Source organism: Ixodes scapularis, unplaced genomic scaffold (genome assembly GCF_016920785.2).
Source record: "Ixodes scapularis isolate PalLabHiFi unplaced genomic scaffold, ASM1692078v2 ptg000060l_1___fragment_1__unscaffolded, whole genome shotgun sequence".
Taxonomy (NCBI): domain Eukaryota; kingdom Metazoa; phylum Arthropoda; class Arachnida; order Ixodida; family Ixodidae; genus Ixodes; species Ixodes scapularis.
Genome location: NW_024609901.1, coordinates 716,283 through 741,849, shown reverse-complemented (window position 1 = coordinate 741,849; position 25,567 = coordinate 716,283). Strand labels below are relative to the sequence as shown.

Sequence of the window (25,567 nt, the reverse complement as noted above, 5' to 3'; positions counted from 1 at the left end):
GGAAATTCGTCGGCGATGGTTTGCCATGGAGAATTCGTTTCTGTTCGTGGAAGAGCAAGTTTAAGAGGGGGGGACTTCGACACAATTACTTGGACACTCAATTGCGTCTCGGTGTCAAGAAGTTGATTTCTCCTGAGGTCCACGGTCAGTGCGAATCGCCGCAGAAAGTCTGCTCCTATGATCGCCTGCCGAACATCCGCGATGATAAAAATCCAACGGAATGTCCGGCGGAGTCCGATGTCCAACGTCAGGAACCTTTCGCCGTATGCTTTGATCGGGGATCCGTTAACAGCCTGGAGCGGTGGGGACTCTTGGCGGCACCGGCGGTCCTCCAGCGTAGGAGGTACCACGCTCACCTCAGCCCCAGTATCCACGAGGAAGCGCACCTTCGTGTTGCGTTCCGTGACGTAGAAAAGCCGGCCTGAAGTTGGGCTTTCGACGCTGGCGGCCTTCAGCGGGTGCCCATGTCGTTTCCCGAGTAGTTACATGGTGGGCGGCATGCTCTGGCTTGGGATCCGTATCTCTGGTGGTACCAGCATACTCTTGGAAGGGGGGACCGAGCTCTTGATTCACTGTGGCGCCGGCCAGCCTTAGCTCGTGGATTGACGGTCAAGGATCGGGAAGGTCGTGATTGGAGGTTACGAATCTCACGACTGAGCTCGCTCACCTTGGCCTCTATGTGATCGTTGAAGCTGAGGAGTCGAGCGAGCTGGGATCCGATGTCGGTCGCAGTAGTGCACGACGTTGAGGGGGTCTCTTGACGCAGCGCTGAGATGGTAGGGGAGCCTACGTCCATGATTTGGTCGGCCATACGAGCAAGCGTGGAGATTGAGTCGGTGGCAGATGTACTCAAAATCACCCGGACTTGGCTTGGTAGACGTTGGAGAAAAAGTTCTTTAAATATGGATATGTCCATAGTCGTGGCTTTGTCTCCAAGGAGGTGCTCCATGCGACGCAATAATTCTGTAGGTTTGCGGTCTCCCAGCTCCTCCGCAGTCAACAGCTGCTGAAGACGCCGTTGCTCAGACTCTGTGGTGCGACGAATCAACTCTTTCCGTAGAGTCTCGTAGGGCTGATCTGCGGGTGGAGAACGCAGAATGTCGCGAACCACGGATGCGGTTGACTGCGGGAGGGCCGCGACGACGTAGTCAAATTTGGTCAAAGATGAGGTGATCCTGCTCTTTCGGAAAATTGATTCCGCGGTCAGGAACCACAGCTCGGAGTCGGACGACCAGAACTCTGGGAACTTGATGTTGAGTGTCGTCGCCCCCAGTGTGGTCGGGGCTTCGGGAGAAGTGCCATCGTCTCCGAGGCTCATGACGGGGGCACGAAGCTGGACTCACTCAAAGAACCAGGGCTCCAGGGCAGCGTAGCTGGGCGTGGTCGGGGGCGGCTCGGTCCAAGGTCACCAGTATGTAGGAGTGGAGGCTCGGCAAATCACACTCTACATATTTATTTACAATATTTTACACTGTCCTTCTGACTAGCTCATCGAGGGGCCCTTTGCCGAATCCCCAGATTCCGTGCAGCTCGTGGTCCAGGCACCTCGTGTCCTTAGCTCGTGCCTGTCCCGTGAGCTTGGCGCCGTTGCCCTTGATTTAACTTTTATATTTGCTTTTTGTTTCAGCATGCCCCATCCAGGATGCTCACATAGTTGTGAGGAGATCGATGAGCCCCCTCTAGAGGAGCCACTTGGCGATTAATCTGCGGACACTCACTTAGGGTACGGCTTTGACGACCCAGACTGAATTCCACATGAGGCTAATTTTCCAAAAAGACCTCCACGAGCCGCTTCAACAAGTTTGAGCAAGAGAACAGAAAGACCACAAAAAAGGCTTGAACATCACAGATTAACTGTGCCCTGAGCTAGATGAATCCGTTGAGTTCAAAGAATGTGGCCACAATATCGGCGTTCCATCTCTGCCGGAAACGCCATGACTGGCACGGAAAAAAAAAAGTGCGGCAAAACCACAGTTTACAAAAAATGAAGGTACTTACGAAGAAAAATTTGTAGTTGCTCAACAGCAGGGGAGTTTTTCTAGCTCTATTTGACAGGCCACTGCAGGAACCAAAAAATGTTTCAGAACAATATTGGAAGCAGAAAGGCATTGATATTTAGTTGTCACACGCGGATTTCATGGCTTCCTTGGAACCAACTTTTTTATATTATGCCGTCAACTTCTGTCTTGGAGAGAGTACTGGTCGGGCTGCCCATACCTTGGAGTTTCGTTCATTTCAAGAAATATTCGCACAGGAAAAGATTCTTTAGAATACTCTCCAACTTGCACCTAAATGACAATGCGTTGTTGTCAGATCAGTGCAAGGATAACCTCTACAAATTCAGTACATTGATTGATGGTCTGAATAGACCATTTCAACTAACCTGTTGCCTCAGAAGAGATATCTATATCGATGAGTTCATAATCGTTGTTCCAAAGAACATCTTTGATGCATCTAAGTAATCCCATGAAACCGGTCAAACGTGAAACGCTTGGGGACATGTCCGGCGTCATCCAAAAATTTTAAGAGGAGTAAAGAAGGCAACACGAAACATGATTTCCAGGCATAATTCAGGTTAGGGAGACAAGTTTTGTTTGACCTTTAATCACCGATCCTAGGAAAAGGTTACACTCTTTTCTTTGAGAACTCTTTCCCCTCCCGGTGCTGATGAAAAAACTCAAAATGGAAAACACTTGTGCGTTTGCCGCGATAGGAAGTAACCCAAAGTAGCTCCTAGAACAGTGCCTTGACAAGAAACTAACGAGAGGAGCGCACGGCTCTAAGTCTACACAGGAAGAAATTGCTCGTTTCCAGGGGGAAGATAACAAGGTAGTATACATCATTTCCAAGTACCATTGACCTGAGGTCAGAACTGTTGCAAGAACAGATCGAGATGACTCGAGAATAACCATACAATCTCGGAGTGCACTCTATGACTACATGTTCAAGGGGGGAACCCACAAGGCGCACAGGCGGTATGTAACGAACAGACAGAAAATCTAAAAAATTGTGGCGCCGCTTGTTCTTCGGTTTCCTGGACTTCTTTTTCGTAAACGGCTACGTCGTCTACTGCGAGTTGAGTAAGAACGTTCCCTACATTGACCGTAAGCGCACAGTTGTGATGAAACTGCTCACACTACGACAGTTCTCCCAAAGGAAAGGGAACCTAGGAAGCGAAAAAGCTGGAAAATCTCTCAAGCAGGCGGAAACTTTTGTACTCAGTTAATGTGGGCTTACGAAGGGGCGGCCTTGACTCTCATGGCTTTGTTTTTGGTGACAAGTGTGGTAACCAGTGTGGAAGTTGTGAGGTATGTGTGCAGGGCAAGCAAGAATTACGGCCATTCAGGAAATGTACTTGTGCGGGATGTTTCTGTGCATATCCAAAGAAAGAAATTTCTTTGCCACGTTTCACAGGGTGTCCTGAGAGTCTTATTTTTTTTAACTTAACAGTGCTGACGGGATATGTATGTCCCGCGTCTCCAAGAGTGTTCTGTTAATTAAAAGTAGTTTTTTTATTGCTATCGAAATTCATTAAATAAAAAAGTTATAATTAATCCACGAGAGTTTTACTGTTGTGCGAGGTTGCAAGGTAGGTTTAGGCAGCGAAAGAGTGAGCAGTTTGTTACTTTTATAACCCTCGCCATATTGAAAAAGAAACTTGATTTTTTAATGTTTATCTGATTTTTCTTTTGAGTTGTGCTTAGACTGCTGTAGAAAATTACTTTTCTAGTTTTTTTGTTTGGCGTTTATGTCTTGTCGTAGCTTGATGTTACGTCATTTACGAACGAAAAGTAGAAATCAATCTGAACGCTACAAGTTTCTCAAAGGAGCAGTTCGTCTTGCTCGTGTTCAGTTTTGTCGAAATATTTCTTGCGTGCTGAATGATATAAATACAAAACAAATGCGAACACAAAACACAAAACGATAGACAAACGCTGAATAAAAATATTTATTTCAGGAATATTTGTGCGGGTGATTTTCGAATTAGATAACTATAGTAAGACTAGTCTAATTTAAATCACGATTTAAATGATGATTAAATTAGCGATTTAAATTATAATATTTGTATTATTAATTTTGATCTGAAATACTTAAAATGTTGATTAGTAAACTTTAGTTAATTAATTAGCTAATTTAGATGAATTTTACGATTCCTGACATCCTCCGGAGAAGGAGTTTTTTTTTCTCGGTCACCCTCATTTTTGAAGGATTAGGAAATTTCCGATGATAAACCCCGAATACAAACCTTGTGAAAACAGCTTGCGCCAATTTTTCATCATTTTTTCTTGAAAGTATGTTCCCGCATTGTTTTTCATCAGCTTCGTGTTCACAGTGTCACTGATGTCATTGTTTCTGGGGTCGGCTCCAAGCGGAACATCAGCCGGTGCAAAGCAACAACAACAACAAAGAAATCTTAAACGACGTAGAATCGTAGCGTCTGAGCCACTTCTCGAGCACAGTTTTAAAGTTGGCTGCCGGCAATGAGTCGTTCTTTTGGTTTAAAAGCGTGCAAAGCGGTGGTATGGCGCCATAAAAGGGCGGAAAGCTGGTGTAATACGATATATATATAACGGCCGATGCATGATGCATTCCTCCTCTCTTTCTCTCCGTCTGTGTGCGTGTGCGTATACTCATACCTTATGATTTTCGTTTCGTTTCTGGTTTTGATTTCCTTGCAATATGAAACCATGAAATTTGGACCAAAGTATAGGGTAGAAAAAAAAGCTGAACACTGCCTTTCGATCAAGAGAATCGCTTTTTTCTGGCGTTCAATCTAATGAAAACATTTAGTTTACGACGATTATATCATTTAAATTCAAAATAAATGTATACGTAAAGTATAAGAACATTTACTAACAACTGATATTCAAATGTTTACTAGATCACTTTCTCGGAAATGTTTTGATTTAAGTCATCATATCGGCGTGATTTAATTCGCGATTTAAATACTCTTAAATACACCCCCCCCCCCGCCTGCCAGGAACCAGGAATATATCGAGGACTGGCGTGTCTGGAGCGTGTTTTTTATTTCGTCTTCTCAAAGGTTTCCTTGAGTGACGCAACTGTAACGCTACGATTCCCTGCGATTCTGGTGGCGGCGCAGCAGAGAGGATATAGCATGGGTGAGGTGGATACAGAAACGCCTGTTCTGTGGCAGCTTTTCGGGCAGCTGGTCAGTCGAAAACCGAAACAGCTAATCAAGGGCTGTCTGTAAGCCATCTCTGGCCAAACAAGTACCCTCTTGCTTACCCTCGAATTGGTTAAAAATGCAATTCTATTCTCTCTCTTGATTTATGAACCAAAACAATAATCGCCTTCTGTGCGCTGCCATCTTTGCCTACTGGGCAGTGCAATGAAGTCTGAGCATGCCCAGTAGCTCTCTTCTGCGGAATATTAGATGATGCGCATGCCTTCACAGCCCAGTAACTAGTATTGTTTTACCTGGGTAGTTGGCTCAATACTTCGGTTCAGGTTAAGTCTAGACGCAGACGGCGCAAAGAGTGCTAACAGGTAATTGGACCAATTAAGCAGCGTCAAAAGTGCAAGTAACTAAACATTTTTGGTTTATGATTGCTACAGCGATTCTAGAACACGTACAGAAGCACGAAGAACACCATGATGGCAAGTTTTTGACTGCCATTTTTATTATTTCGCCTGCTCTGTCTCATATCTCAATTAAGAAGTCCAAAACTGGGATCATAACATCAAGGTACGCATATTTATATTCTTCATTCTTCTCTCAAATAAATCGATCAGATTCCCTAAATGAGCCCTCAAAACACTTCATGTATTTGTCGCTGCTCTAAGTTATTCCCGCGGGAAGTTTGATAAATAATTGTTTGAATAAGCAAGCCAAACTGTAGGGCCTAAGGCTAGTTTTTTGCCGAGAATTAGTTACCCATACCCATTATATCTTTAATAAGATTTGAAATGCAGCCAAAAAATAAAGAAGAAAGAGAAAGCATTTTAATTTTGCCTACCCAATACTCAATTTAATCCTGATGGTTATACGTAGCATATCAAAGTACAGATACGACTGCTAACGATTATTAGTTTCTGCGATACTGCACAATATATGGTACCATGCGTGCATATGAGTGCGTGCAAAATGCTGTGGCGGAGTACAGTGTACGAAAAAGCGAATGTGATTGTGTGGCACTTTTTTGATCTACATATAATGAAGAATGTTGAATGCATTATTTAAAAAACAAGTTCAGTATGGTATTCTGCATTCTCTTTCTGCGTGATAGCGTTCTGTGGCAGCAACAATCATTGCCTCGCGAAGATCAAGATTATATATGGCGGAAGTAGCACTCCTCGCTAGTTCTTGCAAAACGGCCAATACAATCTTATTTCGCATTTTCCCGCTCGCTTTCAAGGATAAGGAGTTTCGCTTCAAGCAGCAAAATATGACCTCCACTGTCTGTTTACTGAGCAGTCATGTCTGTCGCCTTCGCACTCGCTGGCGTCACGGGCGATAATATTAGGCACAAAAGTGCACACCAACAGACACCAGAATCCCCAAATACTCGAGCCCCCCCTAAATACGAAAATGCGTGAATATTGTTGCCATGTTAACCCAGGAAAGATTAACAGGGCGAGAGTGTTTACGCTCTAGGTAAGAAAAAGCATGGCGTGTGTCTGTTACCTCGGCTAAACGTTTTTCCTTTTCTGTTCTATAGTCTGAAGTGCTGCTTTATGATTAGCTACCACCAGCTTGCCTGCAGCAGTCATAGTCTTTACATTTTCTTGGTTGTTACAGCCTCCAAATTATAAATCTTCTTCCAATCTCGAATTTGTTTCAGTAGATCTAAACCAGACATAAATACAGAGCCATGAAATACCCCCTTGTTTGGGCACTATTTACCAAGTCCGCAGGCTTTTGCATCACTTTATTCTATCACTTCCGAGAGTGCGCAGTGGGTTCCTTGGCTGTTCGCTATTAACAAGTGACTTCTTGCAAGAGCATTAAGAGGTTACCCATTTGTGTATTACAGAGATGCGGTCACACACCCGTACTTATTGCCTCCTAGTTCTGACAGGGGAAGCGGGAGTTGACACTCCTGGCATAAAATATACTGATGAAAAAACAAGTTATTTCGGTCGTATCGCAAGCCACAAGTATTAACATTGACTTCTACAACATCACAATCATCATTCTGTCTTACTTCGCCAACCTGGACTTGTTCACAGTGCAAGATGTTGTTGATTTGAGGAACATAGGTGGAGTACGTGAGGTACTTCGCGGAAAAGCCTGGGGAGTCGCATCTTCCATCCCCACTCAAGTCGAGAGGACTGTTTTTTAGCGGCTCCTACAGCTCATCCTGGTGCCCATACCTGATAATGAAGCTAAGAACATATGTTGCACACTTATGCTATAACAATCCATATTAAAATTTTTCAACTCATTGGGACAGTAAATGGCATTGAAAGTAAAGTGGAGATGCAGGCGAGTTGGTTCATGAATAATTGAGGTAAATACTGTGCACAGAAGAGCGAAGACTGAAAGAAGATCACAGGACGAGCTCTGATCGAGTGACGGAATTTGTACTGAAAAACACCTAAAGAAATAAACCAACAAAGAAGCTAAATGAACTGTCCAAGGGGACGTTTCTGTTCACATGTGTAAAACAAGTTTAAATAATGATTTTATCGACAAATTGATTTCATTAAAATCTGTGAACATTGAAGTCATCTTTGACATCTTATTTTGCTTTTCGAAGGTTTTTCGCATAACCCGTTTTTTGTTTAAATAAAAATACAGTCAGTTTGGCGCTCCTCCTGTGTGCTTTTCTCAGTCTTCGTCCTTTTCTGCGCTGTATTTACCTTAACAGTTGTTTGGTTTAATTATCACCTTCTCTACAGTGGGGATGATAAATTTCGTCTGATAGTTGAAATACATCCACAGCGCCGTGAATTGGACATTTATTAGCTGTAGCACATGTAATTTGGGTGTTGGGCTGGCACTAGAAAAGGAGATTGGTGTGGACAGAAGCAAGCTCCCGTCAGCCTCGCTCTTGATGACTGGCTGACTGCTCCAGAAATGGTAGCGTGTGTCTTTGCAGATGGTCTCCGCCTTAACCAGGGTGCCTTTCACAGTTAGGCTGGGCTCGCCCTTCATAAGGTATGTTCGGCAGATGGTGAAGAGTTACAGTAGCAAGCTTTCGAAGACAACATATTTTTTCTCATGCCACAGGGGCAGCCCGGATTCTATGGTTTCATTCGTAGAAGAAGTATAGATTGATATATGATTACAGGACACCCAAATGTATTCGTTGTTTTGTACTTTATCAAAAATAAAAAGGCCAGAAAAAAGAACCTATTACAACAGATGCATAGAGCCCTGGAAGGCCACAAACAACTACAGAAAACAAGACAAGACTAAAATTTAGGTCAGTGTGTAGCTTGATACAGTGCCGCCCAGTTGTGACATGCGAACAAAAAACGATAGTCTGTGAACGAGGTCGAGCTGGGAGGTCGAGCTGAAAACAGTGGTAGTTCCCAATATGGTTGGATGCGAAAGCATATATAGGGTATTGTTGTTTGCAAAAAAATCGGGTAGAAAAGATAATTTTCTCTTTCACATAAACATGCACAGAGTGTGGGATTGTCTCAAAGACAGAGATACTAATGTTTGCCGCTTTAATATTTCCTTTAACTGTGCCCATAAAAAAAAGAAAGGGAGGCACCCATACTTTGAACACATGTCTTCCGACTGCTCGCTGAGTGGGCTCCAGTCTTCATCCTTTTCTTGGCCGCGATCTAGATCTTCTTCAAAAAGGGAAGCGACGGGCAGTTGCACAACTGAAGCTGGTGAGAACGGTGAGGGGGTGGGAAGCACGGGGAAGGAAAGAACCCAGCTCTCCGTTAGCACCACGTAGGTCTTCGCAGCCTAGGCCCGCTGGAAGCTGAACTGCGTGCCTGACCACAGGCAAAACACAAACAAATATTACATCTCAGTTTAGTGTCTCCAGGCAAAGAGAATGCGCAATGGCACAAAGAAAGGTTTACTAACTATACATTGTGTTCTGTATCCCCCGAGGATTGGGCCTTCGTATATGACAGTGACTACCAACAAAAGCATTCCAGAAATAAATCATATAGACTCATTGGATACAGGTATTTTCCGAGTGCAACTGTATGGCTAGAGAGCGAAAGGTGATGTTTTCTAGAATGCTTACCAACTGCCGTTTGACCAAGCAAAGAACCTTGGATGTGTGTAGCTGCTTGTTAAGTCGCCGCTGAAGCTTGCAAAGATGAATCCCTCATAGCTGCCTTGCCTCGCATATCAACTCGCAGAGCTACGTCGTGTGTTGCTGGCCTCTCTTGTACGAAGTGATATATAGTGTCCGCTGCGGCTTTCCCGGCAACGCAGCAGCAGCACCCTTGAACAGGGGCGCTCTCCATAAGGGCTTTCTTCGCCGATACTGGATGATCGCCCTGGTAAAAGAAAATGTACCACATTTTACATTCTGGAAGTTGACATATATCTAGTAGATTAAGTCACCATAATCTATAAATTTAAATCTTGAGTAAAATTTAAAATAAAGTCAGTGAGTCCCTAAGTTTCCGTAGAGTCAAGTGACATGTCACATATTCGTCAAAGTCTAAAAAGCAGCTTGTTTATTCTTATTTAGTCGTTCCTGCCTTAAGTTTAATGATTCTAGTTCATAATAAATGTTCATTGGTGTGGCACCGCATTTGGACGAATGTAGAAACAAAAGAAAAATAGTAGTACCCCAAAGATTCAATTTCATTTATCGTCTACACCAGGACTCGTCTTCCACTAGAGGCAGACCAACAGCCCCGCTGTTTGAGCCTTCCCCCAAATAATTATTTGCGCATTCACATTTGTCTTCAAAAGTCTCGAGTTCGTGCAGGTAGTTCATCGAGAGAAACATTCTGCGGGACTTTAGCGGAAGGAAAGAGCATGTTGTTGCTCAGCAATGATCAACACTCGACGTATGTGTGCGAGCCGTAGCTTTGAGTCGTAGCATTGATTGCATACCCACAGAAATTTGTCAGATTGCAGCACCAAGGCGCGTCCTTCAGTTCCTTTCCGAGGTGGCGCGTTCGCAGTGGCTCGACATTAATTTAGCACATGCAGATTGTACTGTTCGTTAGCATAGGAGTTGTCTACACTTAACACACTCGTTATTTTCTACATGGTGAAATTTGTTTGATGCTCGCGACGTGACTCACCATGATCCTTTGACGCTTGGCAACACTCTCCTGTTCGGGGGGCGACGGTAGCCGAAGCGTCGGAATCGTGTCGAGTTTCAGGCGGAGGGATTTTGACACCTGCCCGCTTTCGCGAAGAGCCCTGTGAATGTTAGCCAGCCGCGCGCGCAGCTGGCCAAGCAGGCAGCGCGCGCGTGGCCTAATGGTTATCGCGCTTGTCTCCCACGTGGAAAGCCAGGGTTAGATCCCTGGGAGCGACGTGTCTTTTGTTTATTCCTGTGATTTAGTGTTCTGGAAAATTCGAGAATCATGTTGCTTGTTCCAGGCCCGAATGTTCTACGCGTTGAACTTTCTCTGCCGATTGTTCCAGAGGCCCACGCGTGTACATGAGGGGCTTCGCATGGCGAGTTACAGTCAGTCTCGCCCCAGCACTCGATCCTGTGGTTTCGCCGACATCGACGCCTGCAACGCTCTGGTGTTTTCTTCTGTTTCCTTTTTTTGGTTTGGGAACAAGTTCGCCCCATTAAACGTTTATTTTCTTCAGTTATCTTTGCCTCATCAATCGGCATTCGTGACACTATAATGACGCTTGGTGTCAAAATGTTCGGAGTATACACGAATGACCTTAGACCCTGGGTCACTCAAACCTATGAGCCTGTACCAAGTGCCTCGATATGTTTCATCGAGTGGCAAGTGGTGAAACTGCAACTGTTTCTCTTTTACCACCGGACTGCTGAAACAGTAATTCGGGCACTTCGGTACACTGCAGCCTTTCAGCATAAGCACCGAGCGATTGATCACAAACAATGTAAGCACTACTCGAGCAGCCAGAAAAGGAAAGTCTGCTCTGCGAAGATAGCGCGACCAGGAGCAAATCCGTTCAGAAGACGACGCTCGTGGGTTGACTGCGCAGGCGCAGTCGGGCCTTTCTCTTGCTTCGTTTACCACACGATAGATGGCGCATGGCTCTGAGTATAATCGAATTCGGCCAATTTTTGTCCCATCTGTAATTATTCTACTAAATGTGGATCTGGCGAATATTTAACAAACCCTTTAGGGAACATTCGTCGGCTGTTTATTGTTTATGATAGCGGTGATGGAGGGGTAGGCTCTTACCCAATAAGCGACGTGTATTTGGCTGACATGCAGCGGTTCCACGGATGCATCGCAGTACAAGGGAGAGAGATTTCAAAGGAGCGAAGGTGCAAAAATGTCTGGTTTTCTTTTAAAAGTTTTATAGCGATGAATTTTTTGGCTCTATTTTTTTGTTTTTTGGTTTATTTTCACACATTTTACTACGTGCAGTGGGTGTAGTTTGATTTCAAAATTGTTTTATGGTCCCCTTAAGAAGTTTGACATGAACCTTGACGGCTTCGATTGCATTTGAACTAACCCCATGGCTCTCTACTGGCTCAAAGGGCTTCAAAACCCTGCAGGAAAACTCGCTCGATGGGCCGTTTCGCCCCAGCGCTAGAAGTGCAAAATCGAATACAAGCATGGAGTGGTTAACTACGTTGCAAATGCGGTGTCGCGTGCTCAACTCCTCGGGCAGAAAATGCACGTGGATCCGAACTTGGTGGCTCTGGGCAATGCGGCGTCCATCACACCAGATTCGCGGTGGGCAACCCTGGTGAGTAGAGAGGAGCTCCGGGAGGTCCAGCTGACCGATGGACTTTGTCAGAAGGCGAATAATCAGCTGGCAGAAGAAAACGAAGTCGACGCTGGGAATCCGGAATACTTGGGCTCATACCTGCAAAGCAGCGACATTTTATCCTGCTGAGGTACGGTGCGCGCCAAACTTAACGCTACCACAAGATAGTGTGGTTTCTTCCCTTTTGAAGCTATTCCTGAACCCAGTGGTCGAACTAGTTGGTGAATATTTGCGTCCTCGATGAAAACCCAACCAGGGGGAGGTATTCCAGCAGTTGCAGTGACCAGTTTATCTTTGAATAGCATGCGATAGATCAATATTTACGTAACCGATTGGCGGCGTTAAATCTGAGGGGCATTGTATAGCCCCCAGGTGGACGATGCATCCAGCGGACGGCCATTCCGAAAGGTAGTACCACGCAAACTGCGTAAGTCATTTATAGGATATATGTATGATCCCGCCTTGGCAGGCAGCAGGACTGGGAACCAAACTTACAAACTGTTATCCCAAATTGCAACTTGGCCAGCCATGAGGCAGGATGTAATGAGGTACACACGTAGCTGCACGGTTTGTCAGAGGGCGAAACCCCGAGATGGCCAAACACCAGGTTTAATGAAGTCGGTCGAAAGCAAGTACCCATGGGAGTGTTCTGCCTGTGTCGTTGTCGGGCCCTTTGCCGGTAGCCAATGCGGCAAGAAATATTTGGTAGTAGTGACTGATAAATTCACGAAGTGTTCGAAATTGAACTCTAGGAAAATCTGTGACTGTCTTCTTGAAACGTTCGCGCTCTTCGGTTTTGTCGCAACGCTTATTAAAGACGACGCTTCTTATTTTTTCAGTCTAAGGGGCTAGGGATACGTCCCAAATGAACTTCGTCGTACCATCCACAGGTGAATATCACGGAAAGAGTAAACCGTAACCTGAATATGATGTTTGTAGCGCATATAGAGCGACACAACGACTGGGACGCAAAAATTGAAAGAAAACGGCATTTGCTATCCGCACAGCATTTAACCGGTCCACAGGTTTTAGTCCCGCTGAACTTAACTTTGGGTAAAAGCTCTTGTTTCCCCTGGAGAAAGGCCCTTGCACAGATCCTGCAAGCATGCAGCGCACTGCCACGCAGTTCGTAGAACATCTCCGTAAGCGTTTTACGCAGATCCCGCGTAAGGTTCGAAAGAGCCTCGGCGTCTCAAGACCGCTGCAGGCAAACCAATACAAAAAAGGGAGGAGATATTTGCAGTTCAGTTTAGGAGATCTGGTGCTGAGGCGAACTAAACCGTTGAGTAATGCTGCTAGAGGCTTCAGGCCTCTTTAGCAAAGAGATGACATGGCCTCTACCGTGTTAGTAAGAAGGTCTGCAACCTTCCTTCTGAGCTGGTGCATTGTGAATCTGGTAAGCATGCGCGTCTATTCGTGTCGCCGACCTAAATGTTTCTATGAACCCGAGGAGGTAGATGTGTCGCAGGTACCAGAGGGCGAGGATCCAAATCAATCACCTTTTGGAAGATTCCATACCGTCTTTGCCGCGATACAATTTGAGACGGCGGTAAAGACGACGGAAAGTAACACGAGCTTTAAGTGCATTATGGTCAGGCACTCTTCGTTTGTTTGGGGTGAGAAGAGACAGTAGCCGTGCTCCCGTCTGCACAGTGGGGCAGGAATCTTTCGTGTTCGCGGTCACTTATTCCTGCCACGCCAGGGCGTATGTTGTTTTTAATTTCTAGTTCCTCTTGCAAGACGGCGGCAACGCAGTTTCCATCATCAGACCCTCCACAGCCGCATCTTTTCCGGGAGTACTGACGTCGCACCCGTACACGCCCATCTGCCAAGATCCTTGCTGACCCAGAGGTAAGGTCCCCCACGACCTTCTAAGACGTCCCCTATTTTTGTTTTTGGAAGGGGTGAGATGTGCGGGCAACCTGCTGATTTAAAGCGTTTAACCCAGGTTGCTCCTCCGAGAATCGTCAGTGGTCCCCTTCACCGCGAGGGCTCCAAGGGCAACTAGCCACGCGAGCGACGCTCCGCCACTGATAGAGGGCCGTCCCAGCATAAGCGTGGAGTTTTTTTGATCGCTGCGCGGAGGAAAACTACCATTACATATCTTCGTGATGTTGAACCGGTGTGCTGTGTCATTCTCCGAGACGGGTAGCAGCAAGGAAATTCCCACAAAATTAATGTACGAATTACTAAATTAAAATAAAATAACGGTCTACAATTACTTCTGTTAGTAGTGACTGATTACTTCCATGTCTGATCGGCAGTCACTGATGTGTGTGCACCGTACATTCGCATGGTTAGATTTACCTGCACCTCCTGCTCCGGTGCAGGAAAGTGTATGGCAGTATAACTCCGGTACGTGAACTGAGATACAACCGGAAGTACACCACCCTACTCTTTTCAGCACCGGCGCAGGAAGTGAAGGGAAACCCAAGAAAGCTTTTGTTGGAGTTCGCTCATTTCCGTCATAGCGTGAATTCATCACGAACTCGAACCCCACTATTCACGGATTGACGGCTGCCGAGCGTAAAACAACGGGCTACGCAGTGCTCGGTCGCCAATCCTTTAGTGCAAATTGTGTGAGAGGTTCCGAGTCCTCGCCGAACGATACTGCTGCGCTCGTGTCCAGTCCTTGCTCAGAGTGCAGGCCCCAAACAATAGCGGACCTAGACAATTGGCACAGCACCTAAAAGATCGCCTAGATGGCGCGCACTTTAGAAAAAAATAAACGATGTATTGTAAAATATCTTGCTTTATTCAATAATTTAATGAATTGTAGTTACTAACAGGACCGGAATGGCAGGGCGTCTTTTTTCAACGCACCTACCTCCAGCATGCGCTTTCATCCCCTCGCAGTCCTTTGGCTGTGCGTGTCCACCCGAGGCTCCCGGGCCTTCATAATGGTATTGAAATAAAAAGAAAAGCAGCCGCTGAAAGCAGAACAATTGAAACGCCCCTCTGCCGTTCTCATCATACCAGTCACTATAAAAAAAGGAAACAATTGCTTCTCATTTCCGAAGTATCAAAGAAAGAACCACATTTCCCTACTCTCAGCTAGTTTTCTTGTTCCTCACTAAACGATGTTTCTTTACTCAAACACTAGCCCAATATCATTCGTTTGCGCACCTTAGTTATCGAGGATAAACGTAAATATAACGATCCAGAAGAATTAACCCACCTTACTCGCCAAATGTCGTCCGGGGAAAGAACTTATTGATGTCAACCCGGAGCTTGTTTTGTTTCCACAGAGACTTGCTAAGTAACAATATCGAATACCTGGTATTGTTGATCACTTTTTCGTGTTGTCGCTTCCTAATAATTAGACTCAAACGGAAGCGACAACAGCACGGCATGGTTGGGTTGTGGTCTGTTTCAAATAGAATACGTTTTGGTACGGCAACAGGAGGCGCGCAAGATTTGACTTGTTCGGAAACAAGTTTTGTAGCCGTCTTGTGTCGAGCAGTGTTTTGAATTTTTTTTCTGGAAACAGGCGAGAAGAACGGTCAAAACTTGACAAGTTTCAGCATGAAGTACGGCGTCCTTATTTTGTTCACAGTGACCGTTCTCACGCACTCATTGGCACGGGGAAAATCGTCGAACGTGTGTCACCTCTTCGACTCTCTTAAAAATGCGCGAGTTCGAACAATAATTTTGCGACTTTCTAGCTCGTTGAGCGCCGCAAGCGACCGCGAGGACAAGGTTCTGTCGTGGACACGCAGGACTGGCCTCTTGGTCGAGGTCTGGACACAGTTCCAGGATCGCGAGATGCAACTGCTCAAGAAATCATCGGAGGAAGACACAAAGGTGGCGGTGATTGTTCCGTGGTCATCGACATCAGCGAGAAACGCCATACTGGAACGCATCAAGCGTGACGTAATATTCACGCCGTTGGTGAAGTGGTTGTTTTTTCTGGAGGGTGACGAAACACTACCATACGAAGATCTTCAAGAATCCGCGTGTTCCGTGGGTGTGGTAAGAGGTTTCACAGACATAGTTGTGTCCAGTATCGAACACCGGAACTGCACGCAAAGAACATCCGATATATGCGATTTGTTTCCTCGTAAAGCTATGAGTGGGTTGTCGTTTCTACGCGGTAAAACCTTCCGGATTGCAGATAAACTAATGACTCCTGATGGAATCTTTCCATCCGGAAACTATAACTATCCAGCTATGGTCGGCGTGATGAAAGCGATCCATTCACTAAATATAACAGTTTTGCGTCGGCAATATGTCATGGACAACGCCACACCGGATCAGGTCAGCTTGGACCTTATGCGCAAAAACTTGGACATTGTTGTCTCTGGCCCAATGGAGGCCCATCAAAGGCACCGCTATATTTTCGTAAGCGCCGTCACCGAATGCGTGAACATTAGATTTTTCAGTCTTGCGCATTCGATGCCAGGCTTCAGTGCTATCAATTTAGAAGTTCTCGTAGCATTCTTACTTTTGGGCGCTCTTGTTGTGGTCATGTATCATGTAGTTGAATGCCGGTTCCTTGGTCAGCGCGCCAAGGTAGGCGTCGTGTCTCTCTTTCTCATTTCGGCGGTGACTGGGAAATCGTTCATGCCGCCGGCGTTGCACACGTATCCTAACACGGCACATCTTTGCCTGCTTTGGCTCGTAGCTATGACTACCATATGCGCATACATCCAGTCGGCACTAACCTCCGAATCAACTATTCCGGCCGTCTCGAGCAGCGTCGACACAATCCCACAGTTGACGAAGCTAGTCAAATCAAGGCAGATCCTGCCCTGCGTAAGAGAAAACGACTTCGGGCACAAGTACATCGCAGCTTGTGGCGATTCCCTCGCCGTCTCCCTAAACGACGCCCTGAACGAGTTTCCGGGTACCTGCATAGGCGATCTGGACGGAACACAGTGCTACAATCTCGCCAGCCGGGGGAGCCACGTATTTATCGATGGAGTATTGGGTGTCAGCGATTTGCGCCTGGCTTCTGCGCATGGGTTGTTCGCCTCGAGTGAGTCCATTAGTTATTCTTGCCAGGCGGTGCTCGCTGCCAAGAATTTTCCTTACACGCGGGAACTCGTTTTTCTGGCTCGGATAATTACGCAGGCGGGTTTAATAGACTACGAGTGGCGGAAGGAGGCCTGGCAAGACCCTCCACAGTCCGGTAGCACGGATGCCAAAGACAGGATGCGAACTTTGGACGAGTATGCATACTTTTACTTGTTCGGATTCTTCCTCAGTCTAGCGGCTTTGTTTGTAGAAGTTCTTTTTAAGCACGTCAAACTTTACCTATACCTGAACATGTCTAGTCCCACGGACAGTGTGCAACGGTGGGCGTGGTCTCTCAGGGCGCCTCCCGTCCACTGATTGGTTGGTGTGTGAAAGACATCCGAGTCAGTAATGATTTAATGAAGAGGGGGATCACTGAAAAAAAAAAAGATTGGGTTGCTCATAGTTACCACAATTTGTTTGAGGTGGCACATGACCCGTCACATTTGTTGGCTGTTTAACCCATTTTAGTTTCCACGAATTGTATCAATAAGTTTATATAGAGTGTGCGATATATCGTTATATTGACCTTTATTCTGAAGTCCCACAATTTCCCTATATTCGCCCTCTTACATTTGGCCTTTTCTGCGAGGATACTTCGCCATGTGTACATCTGACACCAATAACGTGAAATAAACTGCTTGCCACATTTCTTCTTGGACAACGTTTTTTTTTGGCATTTCATGGTCTAGCGCTTTCTGCTGCATGCCCACGAGCACTCTGAATACTACACTTTACTTCCACTTAGAAAACTTCAAAAGCCTTCATTTGAAATAAATGCCGCTAAGAGTGATTTGATGGTAGTTTCCAAAAAAGCAACATCGGCGTTTGTCTTTACTTAACCGGGGAAAGATCGCTGCCAAGGAATAGGATTAAATGATGAGGGCCTTGCGACTCTACCCTATTCAGTTGACCTTGCGTCTGTAGTCCTTCCGCCGTACATTGTAGATGCATACTGGAGACCAGCAAGTGTTTGACGGAAATCAACTCATTGAATAGGATTCAGTGGTCAGGGTGTACTACTTCTAGGGTTTAAGTACGGAGAAGATGTAATCCCACCGGTCGAGTTATTACCCGGATTGGAGAAATCAGATAGCCGAAGGTGATTAAGAACGTTGAAATTCGGAAATCGTCAAATGAACAATGTGATAGGGATTCGACACTAGTGAGTGCATTCTTAACACTTTGGAGTTTTGAGGCAGGTGCAGAATTACTATCGGCAAAACCCGTTTCTCCCGAAACGTTCAAGACGTCTTCACCAGCTTTTTTGGACTAGTCGACGTGGGGAATTTGCGATAGGGAACTCTTGAGTCGTGAAGCAGCAAAAAGGCTACGGCGAAATTTTGATAGCCACTGATTAGGCTCAAATTTGGTTCAACACGTTTCGACAAATGACTTAACTAGTTACACGAACATTAAGTAACATTAAGTGCGTTTTTGCGAAGTTATTGAAGTTTTAAATTCGGCGTGAGAAACTTTGATGCTCTACAGGCAACAGATGTTGGAATAAGGGCAAGTAAGGCGGCAGAATAGCATTTTACTGACGGGTTAAAAGCACCTTAATGGTGTCAAATGAAGGCTGGTTAAGCGGACGCCTGCACTTTAGAATAAAATGACCGAAATACTGTTTTTTAGACTGCCTGCTCGATTTGCAGCACACACAGCATCTCAGGGAACCTAAATGAAGACTGATGGAAAATATGATTGGGGGGGGCTTGTTTATTTTAGCGTTTGCTCAATTGCTATTTTTAATAAACAGATGATAAGTAGCGTGCCGGAAAGACTAAAACCAAGGTATTTAGAAAATATATTCAGTTTGGGTAATTGAAAAAAGCGCCGCAGTGGCGATGAAGCCAGACTTTGAACTCTTTTTTTATCCTACGCACGGGAGGACGGAATGCTTGATCTGCTTTCGCGCTTCGCCGTTTCAGCGAGTAGGTTCACTGACTCGTTTGGGTTTGTGCGGAGCGGATGCTTGTTTTTATTTTTGCCCTTGGGTATTGTAAGGAGGATTTTGTTTCTTGGTAGTTTGCCTGGAAACGCTGGAGGGGGCTCCTCCAGCAGCTAGTGCAAACGTTCTCAAGGTTCACTTTTCTACTGAGTATTTGTCGGCTTCAGAGGGAATTGTCACAGAAGTGACCTTCTTGAAGTGCTACTTTTTCGCTTTTGTTACGATCACTAATTGGATTGTCGAAAAGCTGGTGTTTTGCGGCTCCAGAAAGATTTCACCTGCATCTATGGCATTCACTGTCAAGCTCGAGATTTCTCTCTTTTAGCTGAAAGTATGGCTGGTGTAAAACAAAGCCTCGTTCCCATGATACTCAAATGACCTTAATTTGTAAACGACATAACACAAAGATCCTGGTTTTCATCCGTTGTTGCGATCTCACCATTGGGCAGTACGTGCTGCGGCAGATACCAGGAAAAAATATTATGTATTCGTTCGGTGCCGACAGAAAAACACAAGCTCCAACTCAATGACACTTTTTTCTTCTTTTTTTTTTTGGGGGGGGGGGTAATCTTGATACGTTTGCAGGGGTTCCTTTTTAAATTCTGGAGCTTGTATAGTCTACATTAACTCTCCAAATTTTTATAAAATTGAAAAGTGCGTGCCAGACGAGCGAAAAGTGCCAAGCGTGGCTGACTTCTCGACAAAATCTAAAAGAACACCTTAAAAGTAATTCCCGGGTGTATGAATATAATTACGGAAGCATGCTCACTGTAAATATTTATGCAATAAAAAAGTGAGAACCAGGGGCTGCTGCGTTTTTCGCCATAATGTACCCACGTGAGTCTTCGTGGTTTTTTGTTTCTCAAGTGGTTGCAACTTGTGCATTCCAGATCGTTTTTTCTGCAGAATTTGTTTTACGTTGCAATGCGGAACGTTCCAACAAATTACAAGTTTCAGCAGTATGTGTCCTAAAACCAGGTGTAGTAAAGCATAAGTAATCAGTTGATCTATTTGAAAGTATGTTCATGTGATTGAAACTAAATTTAATAATTTAAATAACAGAAAAGAAGAAACGAACGACGTTTTACGTTTACATGCTTTTTAACAAGAAAGATTGATCCTTCAACCCAGCAGATCACTAAAACAGAGTAGAAACATATTTATTTGAAATAAATTATTTTAAAGTGCACATTTTATTCAAACAACTATGATTTGTAGGTTTCTCCATTGTAAAAAAACAAACACATTTTTATTGGAGTAAAAAGAAATGTTGCTGCAATACCTCACGCAGTGAAAACGTAAGCTACTTTTGAGTACACATACCGGCTGTTTTAGCGAAGATTTTCAAAACTCACTAGAAATAGGTGTTAGAGAAAAAGTTAATCTCCAGGAACAAGCTGTAAGCCACGTTAGACGGCCAAAATTGAAAAAAAAAATAAAAACTTACGAGCGAAATAATGAACTAAAATATACAAATCAGCCTTTGATATAATGATATGAAACTAATAATTGTAAAGATAAACTTGCCGAGCCTCACCAAAAGCAGCTAAATCAACGCGTTTTAGAAAAAAGAAAACAAGAAGAAAATTATAGCATGCCAAGGCGATAGAAAACAAAACAAAACAAGAACAGAAATAACGCGTAGGGTTGGCGCGTTTCCAAGTTTCTGTTTTCTATTTCTGCGCCAGCGGTCCTCATTCCATGTGGCCGAGGCGCAAAGGTGCCGGCTCGCCTTCCTCGTAGGAGGGAAATGTGGCGCACGTGCGTTGCGCTCCTCTGCTACCCAGGAAGGGGGGGGGGGGGGGGGTAGGGTACGCCCACTGGCGTAAAGTTGAGCTCCGATTAGAAATCGAAGCCTAAGAAAGCGTCAAAATTGAGTTGGCCTGTATCTTTTGTTAAATAAATCGATTTAATAGGCGGCGCAGAAGTCATGCTCCAACTCTTCCCCAATATGGCGTTGCCTGTGCGCAAGCGCGTTCGTTCTCGTGCGGACTCTTCAATCCACTTTCCTGGCACTTGGCAACAGTGGTTTGTTTTTATTAAAGTTTTTTCCTTCGTTCCTAGTGGAGCAGGACAACCTCTTTTCAGTCTCGCCTCGCCCTCTCCCTTTCTCTCTCGCCTCAAAACACATCAAAGTCGAGTGTTGGGCCTAGCGTCTGGGGCGTAGAGTTTGAAGCACGTATTCAGCGCCACCAAAGCGAGCAAACGTGCTGTCTGACTTCTTTGGCGAATCACATTGGCAGCTATTAAATAAAAGAAAAAACTGAGAAATGATATGCACGTTTTGTTAGCTCCTAACACATCGATGCCCTGAGCGTCTACCCGTGCGGACCCGACGTACCCGCGGAAACGTGGAAACTATCCCAAAACTAAACCAGTCAATCCGAACTGGAGTCTGCGGGACTGACTTCCGGTAAGTGGACTGAATGAAATTCGCTACTCTTGGAATATTCAGTGACTCTCGTCCGCACCTGTCGCCTACTGCGACCGCAAAAATTATCACACACAGTGCACCTTGACTAACGCTTTATTAGCTTACAATGAATGTGTTATTATACGGCATTCATCGCTAACATTATCTGTCATTCACAAAATCCGTCATGTCTTTTCATAATAAACAACCTAGAAAAAAAAAATCCTCTGTAGTCCGTACTCAATCATTTTCCGTACCGGCTTAAATTTCAACTCTTAAACATGTATTGTACGGGAACTATAGTTTGGATAATACGGTGGTTTCTGATGATGCTCAGGAGATTTCTAATTGGAACCATATGACTATCAGTGCCAGGGTGGAGCAAAGTCACGATTAAAAAATATAAAATAAAATATATTTATTTGATTTAAGTCAGATTAACTTACTTTATATAATTGTAGCTAAAATAGATCTAATTTTAAACATGATAGATTAATTGATCGATTCCTTCAATCAGCAATAACAATTCGAAAACAAAATGTTTGCTGTGAATAAAGAGTTTAAACCATTTCCCGCCTGGCGGGACACAACTGTATCCAAGACGTTTGGTTTTTTTCCTTCATCGAACTTCCTTCATTGTGCTGCAAAACTCTGTCGGTACACTGGTGGCATGGAGCTGGGAACTCGTTGAGATGGGTGCGCGGAACACCTTCGACGAAGTGAGAGACGCACAGATTGCCGAGCAGCTCGAGCGGCTGGACGTGAGGGCCAACAGGAGGTGGCTGCTGGGGAAGCTGAACTTGAAGGCTGAAGGGAGCCGGGTCCCTCCATCCGCGGAGCTTCCTCAAGAAGTCAAAAACAAGATCAAGGTCAGCAGACGCACTCGGAGGGAGGCACAGACAGGAGAAGGGCAAGATCCGAGGCCCAGGGGCGCGAGTGGGATCGTAGGAACGGTAACAGGTACGTGGACTCGGCACGGGGTGCAGGACGGAATCACCGCAGTGGCCGAGGTGTCATTGAGTGGCGAGAAGACGATCCGCGTAGCGTCGGTTGAGAAAATCGAGTCGGCGGCCCGCGCTGGGGAGGTGACGATATCTCTCGCCATCGCTTGCAACATGAAGGCGACAGTGCTTAAAGTATAGCAGTCAGAACGTCGAGGGTTTTCGGCGGGCTCCATCGGACTAGTAGCGGCAAGACGGATTCGAAAGCATCCACAAAAGTCGGTGCATGTCGTGTGGACGCAGGGTCACGTGGGCCACAGAACGAACGGGCCTCTTCCTCCCGCGGCGACGACGTTGACGACGAGTCATCATACTCTAAACGACAGCGCGCCATTCGATTCGCCAGGCGGCGGTTCCCTCTGACGCATAAAAGTCTCTCGAGAGAAGAACACCTGACACAGACTCCAGACGGTCTCACTAAAAATGCCGGACAGATTCAACACGTTGAACTTGTCCCACCCGTAACCCGCATGCACGCACTGCGGGTGCGATCGGGCCGATGCGTATCACGTAGTGTAGGCCTGTCAGAAGATCCCAGCCAGTACCTAGTGCCATTTACGAACCCGACGAAGGAGCGATGGGAGGTCGCGTTAAGCAGCGAGGACCGGAGCCAAGAGCTACCATTGGCAATTGGAGCAGAGATAGCGTCCAAGGCCGATGAAACCCAGGAACAGGGGCAGCCACCCATCGCTCTCCCTTTCTTTTTTCTTTTTATTTGAATCATTAAGGATGCTTTAACAACAACACTGGTGGCGTATGGTGCAATTCCAAAATGTTGCGTTTGGCGCTGCAAACGTATTGGTCCGGTTTCAAAATGGCGGAATTCGTGTTCAAGCGGGCTCTTTGATTCTTTTAGAGAAAATCGTAAAATATGTGAGTAATCTTGGTGCTACGCTTTTAAGCTGCAATTCATGCAGTTTTTTTTTCAGCTTCTGGGCCAGTAAGGGTATAAATATAGTGGCGTGCCTGCCAATTGCTTTATTGAGGCGAACATTTGTTTTGTGGGGGAACTTGTCTCCCGTCAGTACTGCAAGCTACAAATGGAACCTGTAGCAGGGTTTTCAGCGCTTGTATTTTTGATATCTTCTGTCTTTCTCTCAAATATCCCTTTTTATTTTAAAGTCGGCTTTCAGTTTGCTAGTGAGCCTTTCTGCGCTTCAATTAATTTTGACATTCGCTTTTTTTTTTTCAGCATGCCCCATTCAGGATGCTCACTTAGCCGTGAGGAGATCGATGAGCCCCAGCTAGAGGAACTGCTTGGCGATTATTCGGCGGACACTGACATTGGGTACGACTTTGACGACACAGACTGGAAAACAAATAAGGCTAATGGCCCGAAAAACCTCCAAGAGCCGCTTCAAGAAGTTTGAGGAAGAGAAGCGAATGACAACAGAAAAGACTTGAACATCACAGATGAACCGAGCCCTGAGCTCGATGAAGCAGTTAGTTCAGAGAACGTGGCCACAGCTTCGGCGTTCTCCGTCCACCACAAACCCTAGGAGTGGCGTGAAAGGAAAAATGGGACGGAAAAACCAGAGCTCACAAAAAATGAAGGTACTTCAGAACAACAATTTTGGTGTTGCTCAACAGCAGCGGAGTCTTTTTTTAGCTCTATTTGACAAACCACTCCAGGAACAAAAAAACTTTTAAGAGCAATCTTCATGCCACGCAGAAAGGCATTGATATTTAGTTGTCCCAAAGGGATTTGCATGGCTTCCTTGGAACCAACTTTCTTATAGTAGGCTATCAACTTCTGCCTTGGAGAGAGTACTGGTCGGGCTCCCCAGACCTTCGAGTTTCGTTAATTTCAAACACTATTCGCACAAGGAAAGGTTCTTCAAAATACTCTCCAACTTGCACCTAAATGACAAGGCGCTGTTGTCAGATCAGTGCAAGGATAACCTCTACAAGTTCAGGACATTAATTGATGGGTTAATAGACCAATTCAACTAGCCTATGGTGTCAGAAGAGAGGCCTGTATCAATGAGTTCATAATCGTTGTTCTAAAAAAGATCTTTGATGCGGCAGTGCGATCCCATGAAACCGGTCGAACGTCGTTACGAGATTTAGTGCTAGGGAAACATGTCCGGCGTCATCCAAACCTTTTAAGAGGATCAAGGAAAGCAACACGAAACATGTGATTTCCAGGCATAATTCAGGTTAGGGAAACCAGTGGCGTTTGACCTTTTATCATCGATGTTACGAAAAGGTTACACGCTTTTTTTCGCCAACTCTTTCCCCTCCGTGCTGTTGATGAAAAAACTTCAAATGGAAAACACTTGTGCGTGTGTCGCAATACGAAGTAACCCAAAGTAGCTCCTAGAACTGTGCCTTGACAAGAAACTAACGAAAGGAGCGCACGGCTCTAAGTCTACACAGGCAGAAATTGCTCGTTTCCTGTGGGAAGATAACAAGGCAGTACATATCATTTACAAGTACCATTGATATGCGGTCACAACTGTTGCAAGAACAGATCGAGATTGCTCAAGAATAACTACACATTCTCGGACTGTACTCTATGACTACATGTTCAACGGGGGGAACCCACAAGGCGCACAGGCTGCGCAGTATGTAACGAACAGACAGAAAATCTAAAAAAATTGTGGCGCCGTTTGTTCTTCGGTTTCCTGGACTTCTGTATCATAAACGGCTACGTCGTCTGCTGCGAGTTGAGTGAGAACGTTCCCTACATTGACTGTAAGCGCACAGTTGTGATGAAACTATTCACACTAGGACAGTTCTCCCTAGGGAAAGGGAACCCAGGAAGCGAAAAAGCTGGAAAATTTCTCAAGCAGGCAGAAATTTTGTACTCAGTTTGTGCAGGCTTAAGAAGGATTGGCCTTGACTCTCATGGGTTTGTTTTTGGTGACAAGTGTGGTGAAAAGTGTGGAAGATGTGAGGTATGTGTGCAGCGCAAGCAAGAATAACGGCCATCCAGCAAATGTACCTCTGCGGGATGTTTCTGTGCATATCCAAAAAAAGAAATTTCTTTGCCCCGTTTCACAAGGTGTCCTGACAGTCTCGTTTTGTTAACTTAACAGTACTGACGGGATATGTATGTCCCAGGTCACCAAAAGCGTTCTGCGAAATAAAAGCATTTTTTTTTGCTTTCGTAACTCGTTAAATAGAAAAATTTAAATTAATTCATGAGAGTTTTACTATTGTGCGAGATTGCAAGGTAAGTTTAGGCAGCAAAGGACTTAGCAGTTTCTTATTTATATAGCCCTCGCCATACTGGAAGAAAGACAACTTGATTTTTTATATACTTATAAACTTTATCTGACTTTTCTTTTGACTTCTGCTTTAATTGCTGTAGGAAATTTCGTTTCCATTTTTTTTGGCGTTGAAATTTT

The 25,567-nt window shown here is 45.2% G+C and overlaps 1 pseudogene; it reads right to left on the bottom strand.

Annotated features, from left to right (window-relative positions):
* Window positions 1–7,828: 7,828 nt before the first annotated feature.
* Window positions 7,829–9,465, bottom strand: LOC121833920 (annotated as a pseudogene).
* Window positions 9,466–25,567: the final 16,102 nt, after the last annotated feature.